A 17,445-nucleotide genomic window follows, 5' to 3' on the forward strand; every position below is an offset into this window, starting at 1 on the left:
ACTTGAAACACAAAGATACATAGTGTTAAAATATAGGGATGGAGCAGAATGAATTAATCTATTCATCAGCTGAAGGAAATAGGCAAGAATAGCACTCTATCTCAAAGCAAAAGAAAATAGAGCTAATGGAAAGACATAATTACAGAAACTAAGTTTTGCTAAATACACATAGACAATAAAATAATAAAAAAAAATCCCTGTCAAGTTTATCTGATAAAAGACTTATTCCTCAAATATTTATTCAACTGTATCAAATTTATAAAAAAAAAAAAATAAGGGACATCCCTAGCTGATAAATTGTCAAAGGACATGAACATGCAGCTTTCTTTTTACTTTAAATTTTATTAATTTATTTTAATTTATCAACAATCACTTCCATACGCATTTGAGTTTAAAAATTTTCTAATGCTTCCCCCTACCCCCTCTCCAAGAGAGCGCACAATCTCATATAGGCTACACATTTACATTCTTATTAAACACATTTTCACATTAGTGAAGTTGTAAGTAAAAATTAAAACCAATAGGAGGAACCATTAGAAAGAGGAACCAAAACTCAACAGAAGGAAAAAAATGATAGCAATTCAACTTCCATAGTTCTTTCTTTGGATGTGGATAGCATTTTTTGCCATGTGGCATGTGAGGATGTCTTAGATTGCTGAGAAGAGTTAAGTTTGTCAATATTAGTCATCACACAATGTGGCTGTACTTGTGTACAAAGTTCTCTTGGTTCTGCTCACTTCACTCAGCATCAGACCATATAAGTCTTTCCAGGTTTTTCTGAAGTCAGCCTGTTCATCATTTCTTAAAGCACAATAGTATTCTATTACATTCATATACCACAACTTGCTCAGGCATTCCCCAACTGATAGGCACCCTCTCAATTTCCAATCCTTTGCCACCAAAAAAGAGCTGCTATGAATATTTTTGTACATGTGGGTCCTTTTCCCATTTGTTTGATCTCTTGGATATAGCCCTAGAAGTGCTATTGCTGGATCAAAGGGTATGCACATTTTTAGCCCTTTGGGCATAGTTCCAAATTGTTCTCCAAAATGGTTGGATCATTTCACAACTCCACCAACAATGTATTAGTGTTCCAATTTTCCCATCTTCTCCAACATTTATCATTTTCCTGTTATAATCTGATAGGTGTGATGTGGTACCTCAGAGTTGTTTTGATTTGCATTTCTCTAATCAATAACGATTTAGAGCATTTTTTCATATGACTATAGATGGCTTTAATTTCTTCATCTGAGAACTGTCTGTTCATATCCTTTGACCATTTATCAATTGGGAAATGGCTTGTGTTCTTATAAATTTGTCTTAAATCTCTATACATTTTAGAAATAAGGCCTTTATCAGAGACACTGGTTGTAAAAATTCTTTCCCAATTTTTTACCTTCCTTCTAATTTTAGTAGCATTGGCTTTGTTTGTGCAAAAACTTTTCAATTTAATGTAATCAAAATTATCCATTTTGCTTTTCATAATGTTCTCTATCTCCTGTTTGGTCATGAATTCTTCTGTTCTCCATAGATCTGATAGGGAAACTATTCCTTGTTCTCCCAGTTTACTTATGGTACCAGCCTTTATATCTAAGTCATGAACCCATTTTGACTTTATTTTATATGGTGTGAGATTTGGGTCTATGCCTAGTTTCTGCCATACTCTTTTCCAGTTTTCCCAGCAGTTTTTTTCAAAGAGTGGGTTCTTATCCCAGAAGCTGGGGTCTTTGGGTTTATCAAATAATAGATTACTATAGTCATTGACTACTGTGTCTTGCATATTTAACTTATTCCACTGATCCACCTCCCTATTTCTTAGCCAGTACCAAGCAGTTTTGATGATTGCTGCTTTATAATACAATTTAAGATCTAGAATGCCTAGGCCCCCTTCCCCTGCATTTCTTTTCATTAGTTCCTTTGATATTCTGGACCTTTTGTTTTTCCAAATGAATCTTGTTATTATTTTTTCTAACTCTATAAAATAATTTTTGGTAGTTTGATTGGTATGGCACTGAATAAGTAAATTAGCTTAGGTAGGATTTTCCTTTTTATTATATTGGCTCAGCCTACCCACGAGCAACGGATGATTTTCCAATTATTTAGATCTGATTTTATTTGTGTGAAAAGTGTTTTGTAATTGTGTTCATAGAGTTCCTGGGTTTGTTTCAGGTAGACTCCTAAATATTTTATAATGTCTACAGTAAGTTTAAATGGGATTTCTCTTTCTATCTCTTGCTGTTGGGCTTTGTTGGTAATATAAGAAATGCTGATGATTTATGTGGGTTTATTTTATAGCCTACAACTTTGCTAAAGTTGTTTACTATTTCAAGTAGTTTTTTACTTGATTCTCTAGTATTCTCTAAGTATATCATCATGTCATCTGCAAAGAGTGATAGCTTTGTTTCTTCTTTGCCTATTCTAATGCCTTCAATTTCTTTTTCTTCTCTTATTGCTAAAGCTAAGGTTTCCAGTACAATATTGAATAACAGTGGTGATAATGGACATCCTTGTTTCACCCCATCTTATTGGAAATGCTTCTAGCCTGTCCCCATTACATATAATGCTTGCTGAAGGTTTTAGATAGATGCTATTTATTATTTTAAGGAAGACTCCATTTATACCTATCCTTTTTAGTGTTTTTAATAGGAATGGGTGTTGTATTTTATCAAAAGCTTTTTCTGCATCTATTGAGATGATCATTTGGTTTCTGTTGATTTTAGTGTTGATATGCTCAATGATGCTGATAGTTTTCCTAATATTGAACCAACCCTGCGTTCCTGGTATAAATTCTACCTTGTCATAACGTATTTTTCTTGTGATAAGTTGCTGCAATCTATTTGCTAGTATTTTGTTTAAAATTTTAGTATCTATATTCATTAGAGATATTGGTCTATAATTTTCTTTCTCTATTTTCACTCTTCCTGGTTTATGTATCAACACCATATTTGTATCTTAAAAAGAATTTGGTAAGACTCCTTCTTCACCTATTTTCCCAAAAGGTCTATATAGTATTGGAATTAATTGTTCTTAAAATGTGTGATAGAATTTGCATGTAAATCCATCTGGACCTGGAGATTTTTTCCTAGGGAGTTCATCAATATCTTGTTCAATTTTTTTTCTGAGATGGGGTATTTAACTCTTTTACTTACTATTTAGTTAATCTGGGAAATTTATATTTTTGTAAATATGTATTCATTTCACTAAGATTGTCAAATTGTTGGCATATAGTTGAGTAAAATAATTCCTAATTAATTTTTTTATTTCCTCTTCCTTGATGGTAGCTTTGCCCTTTTCATTCTTGATACTAGTAATTCAGTTTTTTTCTTCCTTTTTTTAAGTTAAATTAACCAAAGGTTTATCTATTTTATTGGTTTTTTCATGAAACCATCTCTTAGTTTTATTTATTATTTCAATAATATTCTTATTTTAATTCTACCAATTTTTCCTTTGGTTTTCAATATTTCTAATTTAGTGTTTATTTGAGGATTTTTAAGTTGTTCTTTTTCTAGTCTTTTTTTTAGTTGTATGCCCAATTCATTAATCTCTTTTTTATTTTATTTATGTAAGCATTTAGAGATATAAAAGTTCTCCTAGCAACTGCTTTCGCTGCATCCCATAAGTTTCGGTATGTTGTGTCATAATTGTCATTCTCTTGAATTAAATTGTGGATTGTTTGCATGAGTTGTTGTTTGTCACAATCATGTTTTAAGATTACATTATTTAATTTCCAAGTATTTTTCAGTCTATCTTTTCATGGCCCTTTATTACATATAATTTTTGTTGCCTCACGATCTGAAAAGGATGCATTCAATATTTCTGCCTTTCTGCATTGGATTTGGAGGTTTTTATACCCTAGTATATGGTCAGTTTTTGTGTATGTGCCATGTACTGCCGAGAAATAAGTATATTCCTTTCTATCCCCTTTCAGTTTTCTCCAGAAGTCTATCATACTTAACTTTTCCAATGTTCTATAAATCTCCTTAATTTTCTTGTTTATTTTACGGTTAGATTTATCTAGTGCACTAGCACAGTTTTGCTGTATATTTTTTCCTGTAATTCCCTGAACTTCTTCTCTAAGAATTGGGATGCTATACCATTTGGTGCATATATGTTTAATAATGATATTACTTCATTGTCTATGGTGTCTTTTAGCAGGATATAGTTTCCTTCCTTATCTCTTTTGATTAGATCTATTTTTGCTTTTGCTTTGTCTGAGATCAGGATTGCTACCCCTGCTTTTTTTATTCCTGCTGAAGCATAATATATTCTGTTCCAGCCTTTTACCTTTGCCCTGTATGTGTCACTCTTTTTCAAATATGTTTCCTGTAAACAACATATTGTAGGATTATGGTTTTAATCCATTCTGCAATCTATTTCCATTTTATGGGAGAGTTCATCCCTTTCACATTCACAATTATGATTACCATCTGTGTCTTTTTCTCCATCTTTTTCCCCCCATCTATGCTTTTCTTTCTCCTTTTTCCTTTCCCCCCTTCACTAGTGTTTTGCTTTTGATCACCACCTCCTTCAGTTCCATTCCCCTTTTATTATCCCTTTTCCTTTTCTTCCACTTTACTCTTACTGCTGCTTCCCTCCCTTCTTTACCCCCTCCCTTTTTGTCCCCCTTTTCCCTCCTACTGCCTATAGGGCAAGTTAGATTTCTATACCTAACTGATTATATTATGCCCTTCTTGAGCCAAATCTGATGAGAGTAAGGTTCAAACAATGTTCCCCCCTCCCTTCTTTCCCTCTGCTGAAATGGGATTTTGTGTCTTTTCCTGTAATGTAATTTACTCTTGTCTGCTTCCTCCTTTCTCAGTACATTTTCTAAGATCAGATTGATCCACTTATTTGGATCTATTTAACCTACTTGGTTAGATTTTTTTTTATCATTACATCAAAATCAACTAATATCCACCCTCTTTATGTTTACGCCTTTAACATGGTGTAATACAGTTCTCCAGGGTTGCAAGTCTCATATTCCCTTGTAGTGGTTTAAGCAGCCCTGACCTTGTTAATAACATGTTGTGTCTTTCTGTTCCATTTACCTTTTCATGCCGTTCTTGAGTCTTGTACTTGAAGATCAAATATTTTGTTGAGCTCTGGTCTTTTTATCAAGAAAGTTTGGAAGTCTCCTATTTTGTTAAACATCCAACTCTTCCCTTGAAAAATGATGCTCATTTTTGCTGGGTAGTTGATCCTTGGCTGCATTCCAAACTCCTTTTCTCTCAGAAATATCATCTTCCATGCTCTGTGGTCTTTTAATGTAGAAGCTGGAAGTTCCTGTGTAATCCTGACTGTGGTTCCATGATATTTAAATTGTTTCTTTCTGGCTGCTTGCAGCACCTTCTCTTTAAGCTGGTAATTTTAGAATTTTGCTGTCATATTCCTTGGAATTGTCAGGTGGTTACGGTGGGTTCTTTCTTTGGCTATTTTCCCTTCTGGTTCTAGGAATTCCACGCAGTTTTCCTTTATGATTTCCTGAAAGATATTGTCCAGGCTCTTTTTTTCATCATGATTTTCAGGTAGTCCAATAATGTTTAAATTCTCTCTCCTGGATCTATTTTCCAGGTCAGTTGTTTTTCCAATGAGATATTTGACATTGCATTCTAATTTTTCATTCTTTTGGATTTGTTTTACAGTGTCTTGATTTCTCATATAGTCGCTAGCTTCCAATTGCTCTATTCTAATTTTTAAGCAAGTATTTTCTTCAGTAGTCTTTTGCATTTCTTTTTCCATTTGGCCAATTTTTCTTTTTAGGGCGTTTTTCTCCTCATTGCCTTTTTGGGCCTCTTTGGCCATTTGGGTTAGGCTATTTTTTAAGGTGTTAATTTCTTCAGTATTTTTTGGGGGTCTCATTTAGCCAGATGTTGACTTGTTTTTCATGATTTTCTTCCATCACTCTCATTTCTCTTTCCAGTTTTTCCACTACCTCCCTTACTTGCTTCTCAAAATCCCTTTTGAGCTCTTCCAAGGCCTGGGGCTGATTCATATTTTTCTTGGAGGCTTTGGATGTAGGAACTTTGACTTTGTTGTCTTCTTCCAGTTGTATGTTTTGATCTTCTTTTTCACCAACATAAGGTAATATAGTCTGATTCTTTTTCACTGCTTGCTCATGATCCCAGCCAGTTACTTGAGTTTTAAACTCTTTGTTAAGGTAAGAGTCTGCTTCCAATGTGGACAGTGTACTGTCCCAAGTTTCAGGGGTTTGTACAGCTGTTTTCAGAGATACTTGTAGGGACTCGTACATTTTCAGTTCTTCCAAGGTGGTATGTTAAGGGGCTAGGTGATTACTCCTTTCCTGGCCTGTGACCACAAGTATTCCTTTCTGTCCTGTAACTGTGAGGAGGGGTTCCTCTCCACAGCCACTAGGAGCTCCTCCAAGCCAGTGCTCCTCCTCCACCACCCAGAACTGCGACCCAGATCCAATGAGGGGCAAAGCAAGAGATTCCTGCCTCAGTACTAGCAAAGAGATCCCTGCAATCCCTCTCTGATCAGCCACTGTATTCCCCCTTAGTCTGTGGGCTGGAAGCTCGGGAAGCAGCTTCCCCCCCCCCTCCAGGCCCATGCTCGGGGAATGGAGCTGAGACTCAGCCTTCCTTTCTCAGCATGGACAGAAACAAACTTTTCCCACTGACCTTCTATGTTCTGCTTGACATTAGTGGATTGAGGAGTCTAGAAACCTCCGCACCTGCTGGTGATTCAGTCCTCTAAGGCCTGCTCCAGTTTCGCTGCAGGGCTCCCAGACGGATGCCATATACCTTTATGATCAATCATCCAGGTTATCTTGGGCTGGAAATTTGTTTCACTCTTTTTGTGGGTTCTGCTGCTTCAGAATTTTGTTTAGAGCCATTTTTTATGAGTGTTTGGAGGGGTTTGGGGGAGAGCTTAAGCAAGTCACTGCTTTCACTCAGCCATCTTGGCTCCAACCTGGTATTTATCCCTCTTTGCAAATGACATGATGATATATTTAGAGAGTCCTAGAGAATCAAGTAAAAAAAAACACTTAAAATAATAAACAACTTTAGCAAAGTTGCAGGCTATAAAATAAACCCACATAAATCATTGGCATTTCTATACATTACCAACAAAGCCCAACAGCAAGAGCTAGAAAGAGAAATGTCATTTAAACTTTTTTTAGACATTATAAAATATTTAGGAGTGTACCTACCAAAAAAAACACAGGAACTATATGAATACAATTACAAAACACTTTTCACACACATAAAGTCAGATCTAAATAATTGGAAAAATGTACTTTGCTGATCAGTTGACAATTCTACCTAAGTTAATTTGCTTATTCAATGCCATACCAATCAATCTACCAGAACATTATTTTATAGAGTTAGAAAAAACAATAACAAGATTCATTTAGAATAACAAAAGGTCCAGAATATCAAGGGAATTAATGAAAAGAAATGAAGGGGAAGGTGGCATAGCCATTCTAGATTTTAATTTGTATTATACTGAAGCAAATCATCAAAACTGCTTGGTACTGGCTAACACATAAAAGGGTGAATCAGGGGAATAGGTTAAATATGCAAGACACATCAGCCAATGACTATAGCAATCTATTATTTGATAAACCCAAAGACCCCAGCTTCTGGCATAAGAACCCACTCTTTGAAAATAACTGCTGGGAAAACTGGAAAAGAGTATGCCAAAAACTAGGCGTAGACTCAAATCTCACACCATATATACCAAATTAAAGTCAAAATGGGTTCATGACTTAGATATAAAGGCTGATACAGTAAGTAAACTGGGAAAACAAGGAATAGTTTATCTATCAGATCTATGGAGAATAGAAGAATTCATGACCAAACAGTAGATAGAGAACATTACAAAAAGTAAAATGGATTACTTTGATTACACTAAATTGAAAAGTTTTTCCACGAACAAAAACAATGCAACTAAGATTAGAAGGAAGATAGAAAATTGGGAAAGAATTTTTACAACCAGTCTCTGATATTTCTAAAAAATGTAGAACATTAAGTCAAATTTATAAGAATACAAGTCATTCCCCAATTGATCAATAGTCAAAGGATATGAACAGGCAGTTCTCAGATGAAGAAATTAAAGCTATCTATAGTCATATGAAAACATTTTCTAAATCACTATTGATTAGAGAAATGCAAATCAAAACAACTGTGATGTACCATATCACACCTATCAGATTGGCCAAGATGACAACAACAGGAAAATGATAAATGTTGGAGAAGATATGGGAAAACTGGAACATTTATGCATTGTCTGACTGATCCAACCATTTTGGAGAGCTATTTGGAACTATGCCCAAAGGGCTATAAAAATGTGCATACCCTTTATCCCAGCAATAGAACTTCTAAGGCTATATCCTAAAGAGATCATACAAATAAGAAAAGGACCCACATATACAAAAACATTCATAACAGCTCTTTTTGTGGTGGCAAAGAATTGGAAATTTAGAGGATGCCCATTAATTGGAGAATGGCTGAGCAAGTTGTGGCATATGAATGTAATGGAATATTATTGTGGTATAAGAAATGATGAACAGGCTGACTTCAAAAAAACCTGGAGAGACTTGTATTGTCTGATGCTGAGTGAAGTGAGCAGAACCAAGAGAACTTTGTACATAATAACAGCCAGATTATGCAATGAGTAATATTGATAAACTTAAGCCTTCACAACAATACAAGGATCTAAGACATCTCCAAAGGCTTGGTGATGGAAAATGCTATCCACATCCAAAGAAAGAAGTAGGGAAGTTGAATGCATATCGAAGCATAGTATTTGCTATTTTTTTCTCTTCTGTTAAGTTTTGTTTCCTCTTTTTTGTGGTTCCTCCTATCGGTTCTAATTCTTACTTACAACATCAGTAACATGAAAATATGTTTAATGGGAATGTACACGTATAACCTATATCAGATTGTGCACCATCTTGGAGAGAGTGGTGGGGAGGAAGGGGGAGAAAAATTTTAAACTCAAAAGTGATTGCTGATAAATCAAAACAAATTAATAATAAAAAAAAAGAAGAGCATTCTCACCCAAGTTGGGAGGCTAGCTTCATTACCCCGAGCATGATGTGCTGAACCTGGTGATGCTTCCAGGCAAAGGTTGACCTAGGGGCCCAAAGCCATTGCCAGGGAGGCCTAAGCTGTAGCTGCTGCCCCTCCCCCCTCCTTCCTTTCCCAGATGGGGAAGGGTGAAATCAAAGGTGAAGGGTAAAGGGTGAAACTCTCTTCTCCTATAAGAGGGGTTAACATACCCTCTTGACTCAAGGGAAGGGAGTGAGAGAAAAGAGTGACTGGGGTTGTAAGGAGGAGTTTCAAAACTCCTTAATGATCAACTACAAAACCTCCAGAATCTGCCAAGATACTTTTAGCTGTTCTAATTCAGGGGTGTAGAGGTAAGGGAGTAAGTAAGTCTCAGGGAGCCAAAGGGAACTATAGTTTTCCCCAATTCCCTAGCACTGAGAGAATGGATATGATTGGGCATACATTTCCAGATAGTGTATCATCCTTGTCCTATATGCTGAGGAAGGTGTACCCAGGTCCTTGGCCTCAAACCAACCAGTAGACCAAGAGGCTGAGAGTGTCATGCCGAGTGTGAGACAGCCTTGTAACTGTCTGCCCAAAAGACACCTCCAACCCTTGGTACTTGGAGAGTGTCCCCAAGTGCAGAGCGAAAATGGAGGTGAGAGGGGAGCCTTACATACCTTCCAGTCTTGGCTGGAGAAGAACTTGGAGTTAGGCAGTTTTCCTGTATGGGCCACCAAAATGTTCAGGTGTAGGGGTGCTCAAATTCCCAAATCACAACACATGGGTCCTGTCCAAAAGAATTCAACCCAAGCCTTCTTTCTGCCAAAGACAAGATTTATTAGAACATTCGCCATATTGGGCAGACTCTTAAGGAATCTGAACATTAGTGAGCTATTGGCTAGATTTTAAGAATCTGAGTTATAAAAGCCTTTTCTTGTCTGTGTTATGTGAGGTAATTTACCCCATTCTACGTCTCCCTTTCTCCTTCTCCCAGTATAATCCTCTGTAACTCTTTAATTTTATTCTCTAGATATCACTCCTTCATCTTCCACTCACCCTGTGCCTTCTATCTATCTATCTATCTATCTATCTATCTATCTATCTATCTATCTATCTATCTATCTATGTGTATATATGTATACATATATTTTTTCCCCCTTCAACTACTCTAATATTGACAAAGGTCTCCTGAGTTACAGATATCATCTTTCCATGCAGGACTTAATAAGTCCCTATATAGCCACAATTAGGCCCAAGTCTTCTTTTAGCCAAAGATTAGGTTTATTAGAACATCTGCCATATTGGCCAGATTCTTAAGGAATCTAAGCATGTGTATCACTAATGCAAGCTGGCCAGATCTTAAGAATCTGAGCCTCTTTGCCTATTTTTCAAGGCAGTTTATATAGTATCAGGATTAATTGTTCTTTAAAGGTCTGTTAGAATGCCCTTGTAAATTCATCTGGCAAAGAATTTTTTTCCCCCTCTGGGGGAGTTCACTGATGGCTGGTTCAATTTATTTTTCTAAAATGGCGTTAAGTATTTCATTTTGTCTTCTGTTAATCTGGAAAATTGTATAACAAAATATACTCTATTCTGTCTTCCCCTTTCCTCTTCTTCCAAGACAGTCCTTCTGTTCTCTTCTTAATTTTTTATATCATCACGTCAAAGTCTTTTTTTTTTTGCCCACAGACTCTGTCACTGCATATTCCTCCTAACAACCTTAGAAGAGATACAGTTCTCAAAAGTTACAGGTATCTTCTTCCCAGCTAGGGATATAGCCAGTTCAACCTTATTGAATAACATGAATTTTTTTTTCTTCTGTTTACCATATTTTGCTTCTTTATTTTGACTAGTGCTTTTATTTGAAGTTTGAATTTTCTGTTTAGTTTTGATCTTTTCATGAGGAAAGTTTGCAAGTCCCATATTTAATTGAATATTCCTCTTTTTCCCTGAAAGATTATTCTCAATTTTGATGGGTACTTGATCCTTTCAAGCTCCTTTGCCTTCCAGAATATCATATTCCAAGTCCCCGACACTTTCATGCAGAAATTGCAAGGTCCCAAATAATCCTGACTGTGGTAACATGATATTGGAATTGTTTCTTTCTGGCTACTTGCAATATTTTCTGTTTGACCTGATATTCTGTAATTTTCCTTGGAAATTTCATTTTTGTATCTCTTTCAAGAGGTCATTGGTGGATTTTTCCAATAAGTATTTTACCCTGTGGTTTTAATACTTCAGAGCAGTTTTTCCTCAATAATTTTTGAAAGGTGCTGTCCAGGCATTTTTTTTTAATTATGACTTTTAGATAGTTCAATAATTCTTAAATTATCTCTTCTGGATCTATTTTCCAGGTCAATTTTTTCCAATGATATTTTTATATTTTCTTCTATTTTTTCATGTTTCAAATTTCATTTGACTTATTATTGATATCTTATAGAATCATTAGCCTCCAATTACCCAATTATAATTTTTAATAAATGATTTTATTCAGTTATCTTTTGTAACTTCTTTTCCAGTTGATCAATTCTACTTTTTTTTCTTATTTGCGCAATTCTATTTTTTAAGAAGTTGTTTTCTTTGGTCAATGTTCTTGCTTCCTTTTCCAAGTTGTTGACTCCTTTTTTCTTAATTCCCCTGCATAACTATTATTTCTTTTTCCATTTTGTCTTCTACTTCTCTTACTTGATTTTTTAAATCCTCTTTGAGCTCTTCCAAGAGTACTTTTTGGGCTTTGGACCATCTCATATTCCCCTTAGAGGCTTCATATATATGCATTTTGACATTGCTATCTTCTTCTGAGATTGTGTTTGGACCTTTCTTGTTGCCATGGTAGTTCTCTATATCCAGGGTGGTTTTCTGTTTCTTACTCATTTTTTAGCTTATTCCATGACTTTTTACATTGAGTTCTGCTCTTGGGGCTTACAGTGCACTATCCCAAGCTTCCTATGCTAGGGGGCAGGGGCTTGGTCACTGGCTTCCCCTGATGGGGCTTCAGGTGCTTCCAGCTTGCCCACAGTGCTGTTTTGGCCTGGCCTAATTGTGCCTATTTTACCAGGGTTCTGTGGTTGTCAATTTGCTTTCTGCACTGGGACTGTACATTTCACAGCTGGCCTGTAGAGACAAGTTTGAGGGCCTTCAGTTGCTCATTTGTGCTATAGGTAAGAACCTCCCAGTGGCTTGCTCAGACATGTCTATTCTGGGCTGCATTCCCTTTTACCCAAGTGAGACAAACTTTTACTGAAATCCTTATAAGTTACCTTAAGCTAGAGAATAGTTTCACTTCATCTTCTTATTAATTCTCTTACTCCATAATCTGTTTAGAGGCTTGATTTAGTGTTGTTTCAGAGGGAAACTATGGACAGCTCATGCACCTTCCTTGCTTGTCTCTGTCATATTATCTGAGACCTAGAACTTTGTTACTTGATATCAAACCATGTAAATACCAGCGATTATCTGTGAATTAAAGCAACACTATGTCTAAACACAGCTTTATATTTTCATCATTTTTTATCTAAGAGTTAATTCAGTCATAGAAGAACTTGAGTTCTCATAGCCATTGCACATAGGACCTATCAAGATAGAAAAGTTTCAAGCATTGACCCCGTAACAGACTATAGGAATTCATATCAACACCAGCCAAGATAAATTTGGAGTATTAATCCAACCAGTTGATTTTTTTAACCACAATAGATTTAATAGGATACAGAGGATCTAAATCTATGAAAAAAATTCATGCTTTTGAAATCACAAAGTGAGTGTGTATCTAAAAACTCATGGGAGCCTCTTCAAAAGATGTACTTGATGGAGCCAAGATGGCAAAGGAAAGTCAGGGATTGTCCTGATCTCTTTCCTAAACCCTTCCAAATACCTTTAAATAATAACTCTAAACAAATTCTAGAGCCACAATAACCCACAAAAAGACAAAGTGAAACAAATTTCCAGCCCAAGACAACTTGGAAGGCCAGGAGAAAAGGTCTGTTATACCATATTGAGAGACAGTAAAGTACAAGCTGTGTAAGAAAAGAGCCGGCCCCAGCAAAACCAGAGCAGGCCTCAGGCAACTGAATCACTAGCAATGGTGGTGATTTCCAGACCTTTCAGCCCACAGAACCAAAGACAACTTCAAAGGTTCGCAGGTAGGTTCTGTCACACCTAAGTTAGGGCAAAGCACAGAGCAGGCTGCCTCATCACAGACTTTACCACAGCAAATCAAGAATAGGCCTTGAGAATGACTGAATCAGCACCAGCAGTAGCAGTGGATGTTTCGAATGCTTTCAGCCCACATATGGTAATGGGGTCAAAAAACTGGTCAGAAGTAGATTACATAAGTCTTTTTGCTAGCACAGGACTCTGTTGCTTTGCCCCATAAGTGGCTCCAGGTCCTCATCGTAGGTGACAGTCTCAGGGCAAGAAAGAGCACTAGTATAGCAGAGCTTGCAGCCACAGTGGAGGGTGAACCCTTCTCACAGTCCCAGGGCAAAAAAAGACTGCTTGTGCCCACTCATAGAACAGAGCACAGGCCAGAAAGTTGTAAACACCTCTCTTAAAATCTTGGAAGGACTGACAATTTACAGATCCCTAGAAGTATCTCTGAAAATAGCTTCATAAACTCCCTAAATCTTGGGACAGAGTGAACTCCATCCAGGAATTAGAACCATACTTTAACAAAGAGTTAAAAATCAAGTAATAGTTTGGGAAAAAAATGAGCAAAGAAAAAATATATATATATATATAAAATTAACTATCGTGACAAGGAAGATCAAAACAGACTTAGATAAAGACAAGTCAAAGATCCCACCTGCAAAGCCTCCAAGAAAAATAAGAATTTGTCTCAGGCTATGGAATAGCTCAAAAAGAATTTTAAAACTCAGGTTAGAGAGGTGGAAGGAAAATTTGGAAGAGAAATGAGAGTGATGCAAGAAAATCACAAAAAAATAAAACAAACAAGTCAACAGCTTGGTAACGGAGGCACAAAAATGTGCTGAAGAATATAATACCTTAAAAACAGAAAAGTGGGGTAGCTAGGTGGCATAGTAGATAGAGCACCAGCCCTACAGTCAGGAGGACCTGAGTTCAAATCTGGCCTCAAACACATAATATTCACTAGCTGTGTGACCTTTGGCAAGTCACTTAACCCCAATTGCCTCATCAAAAAAACAAAACAAAACAAACCAACAACAACAACAACAAAACAGACTAGGCCAAATGGTGAAAGAGTTATAAAAACCAATGAGGAGAAGAATGCATTAAAGGCAGAATTAGCCATCAAATTGGCCCAAAAGTTCATTAAAAATAAAGAAAAATCTTAAAAATTAGAATGGAGTAAATGGTAGCTAATGGCTTTAGGAGAAATCAAGAAACAGTAAAACAAAGCCAAAAGATTGAAAAAAAAAATAGAGCACAATATGAACTGTCATTGGAGAACAACTGACCTGGAAAATAGATATAGGAGATATAATTTAAAAGGACTACTTGAAAGCCATAATTAGAAAAAAGAGCCTAGACATCATCTTTTAAGAAATCATCAAGGAATGTCACCCTGATATTATAGATCCAGAGGGCAAAATAGAAATTGAAAGACTCCACCAATCACCTTCTGAAAGAGATCCCAAAATGAAAAGTGTCAGGAATACTGTAGCTAATTTGTAGAATTCCCAGGTAAAGGAGAAAATATTGCAAGTAGTCAGAAAGAAACAATTCAAGTATGGTGGAGCCACAGTCAGGATAACACAAGTTCTAGCAGTTTCTACATTAAAGGATCAGAGGAGTTAGAACAGAATATTTAAGAGGACAGAGGAGATAGAATTACAACCAAGAATCACCTACCCAAGAAAACTGAGTATAATCCTTCAGGGGAAAAAATGATATTAAATGAAATAGAGGACTTTCAAAAACCATTCTTGATGAAAGAACCAGAGTTGAACAGACAATTTGACTTTCAAATACAAGACTCAAGAGAAGCATAAAAGGGTAAACAGCAAGGAGAAATCATAAAGGAGTTAATAAGGTTAAACTGTTTATATTCCTACATGGGAAGATGACATTTGTAACTTATCAGACCTTTCTCATTATTAGGGTAATTTGAAAGAGGATACATAGACAGAGTTGAATATAAAAGGAAGTTATCTAGAAGAAAATTAAGGGGTGAGAGAAGCATGTACTGAGAGAAAGAGAAAGGGAGAGGTAGAATTGGGTAAATCATCTCACACAAAAATGGCATGAAAAAACTTTTATAGTGGAGGGGAAGAGGGAGGAGATGAGGAGGAGTGAGTGACCCTTATTCTCATCAGAATGGGCTCAGAGAGGGAATAACATTTACATGGGTCTAGAAATCTATATAACCTTAAAAGTAGGAGCGGAAAGGGATGAGAGAAGGGGGGTTGAAAGTAGGGAGGGCAGATTAGAGGTGGCGGTACTCAGAAGCAAAACAATTTTGAGGATGGACAGGGTGAAAGGAGAGAGAGAATAGAATAAATGAGGATGTGTTTGGTGTGATAGAAAGAATTACAGTTAACAATAGTAACTGTGAAAAAAAATTTTGAAGCCAGTTTTTTTTTTCTGGTAAAGACCTCATTTCTCAAACATATAGAGAAATCAGTTAAATTTATAAAAATAAGAGACATTCCTCAATTGATAAATGATTAAAAGATATGACCAGTTTTCAGATGATGTAATTAACACTATCATTAACCATATGAAAAAATATTCTAACTCACCACAGATCGGTTAAATGCAAATTAAAATAATCTGAGGTAATGCCTCATACTTTTTAGATTGGCTAATAAGATAGAAAAGTTAAATGACAAACTTTGGTGGGGATGTGAGAAAAATGAGATATGAATGCACTGCTGGTGGACTTGGGAACTGATTCAACCATTTGGTAGAGCAATTTGGACCTATGCCCAAAGGACTATAAAACCATACATACCCTTTGACTAGCAATACCACGACTAGGTCTGTATCCCAAAAGAGATATAAATCAAAAATGAAAAGGTTCTATATGTACAGAAATATTTATAATGGTTCATTTCTAAGAACAAAGAATTAGAAATTAAGGGGACACACATCAATTAGGCAGCAGCTGAATAACTTGTGGTATGTTATTTTGATAGGATACTATCATGTTATAAGAAATCATGAGCAGGATGCTTTCAGAAAAACCTGGAAAGACTTGCATGGGTTGTTGCAAAGTGAAATATAATGTGTACAAAACAATAGCAATATTGTAAGATGAACAGCTGGGATGTATAAGCTATTCTTAGTAATACAATGATACAAGTCAATTCTGAAGGACTTATGATGAAAAATTCTATCCATCCATACAGAAAGAACAGGTGGTGTCTGAATATAGATTGAAGCATTTTTTTAAAAATTTCTTTAATTTTTCTTGAGGTTTTTTTTTTGTCTATGGTTTCTTTCACAGAATGACTACATAAGTATAACCAATATCAAACTTCCTCCTTTCTCATTGTGCAGGGGGTGGGGAGAGGGAAGGAGAGAATTTGGAACTCAAACTTTTAAAAATGAATGTTGAAAATTGTTTTTGCATGTAATTGGGGAAAATAAAAAAAAATACTAAAAGATAATAGGTGTAATTGACTATGGAATGAAGCCTCTTTTAGAGATTACTGTACCACTGAATTATCTTTAACTGTCAGAAACACATGGTCATTTTGTGTGGTCCTTCAGAAAGCATCAGAATTTTAATGAACTTCCTTGAGGATTTCAGGTGATTAAGTTTGTTCATTCCAAAGTGGATTCCACTTTTTTTAAATTTCCAGAATATTTCAGTTGTTGCATTGGTATTAAATCTCATGCTATTCATATCTGTACTTGAGATAGTTGTCCTTTATTAAATGATTTCCTATTATGAAATAACTTATGACTGACCTATTAGTACATCTGAGGCTCTAATGTGGCATTTAAAAGTGATGCAAAATATGAGTCTGGTTAAATTTTGACATATTAAAAACTTGGCATAGTCTTGAAATGTATTGTAACACTAGCAAACTAATATGTCCCTTAAAAATAGTAAAATTTTACACATTCTCTCATGATATTAAAACCCATGATAAGGCTACAAAATGGAAAGGAATAGAGAAGGGTTCTCTTTCCTTTATTTGGGCAGTTATTTAAATCTCAAGTTTAGGCAGTGACACATTTTTAAATGATCATTTGAAGTATGAAATATTAGTAAATAACTGAAATGTATGATAAATGCGTATAACATACAGGAAAATTAGTTCATCTTCACTATAAAATAAATAATTTGATTTCATTTAAAATTTTCTGTCACCCTTTTTAAATTATCCTTTAAATACTAAAGATATGGTTGAAAATTTTGTTTAATTGAACAATTAAACTCCCCACACCATCAGATTGTATCTTAAGTACTGAATCTAGTTTTCCTAAGTGAAAGCAAATT

The sequence above is a fragment of the Phascolarctos cinereus genome, unplaced genomic scaffold (assembly GCF_003287225.1).
Source record: "Phascolarctos cinereus isolate Bilbo 61053 unplaced genomic scaffold, phaCin_HiC Scaffold_4;HRSCAF=312, whole genome shotgun sequence".
Classification (NCBI taxonomy): Eukaryota; Metazoa; Chordata; class Mammalia; order Diprotodontia; family Phascolarctidae; genus Phascolarctos; species Phascolarctos cinereus.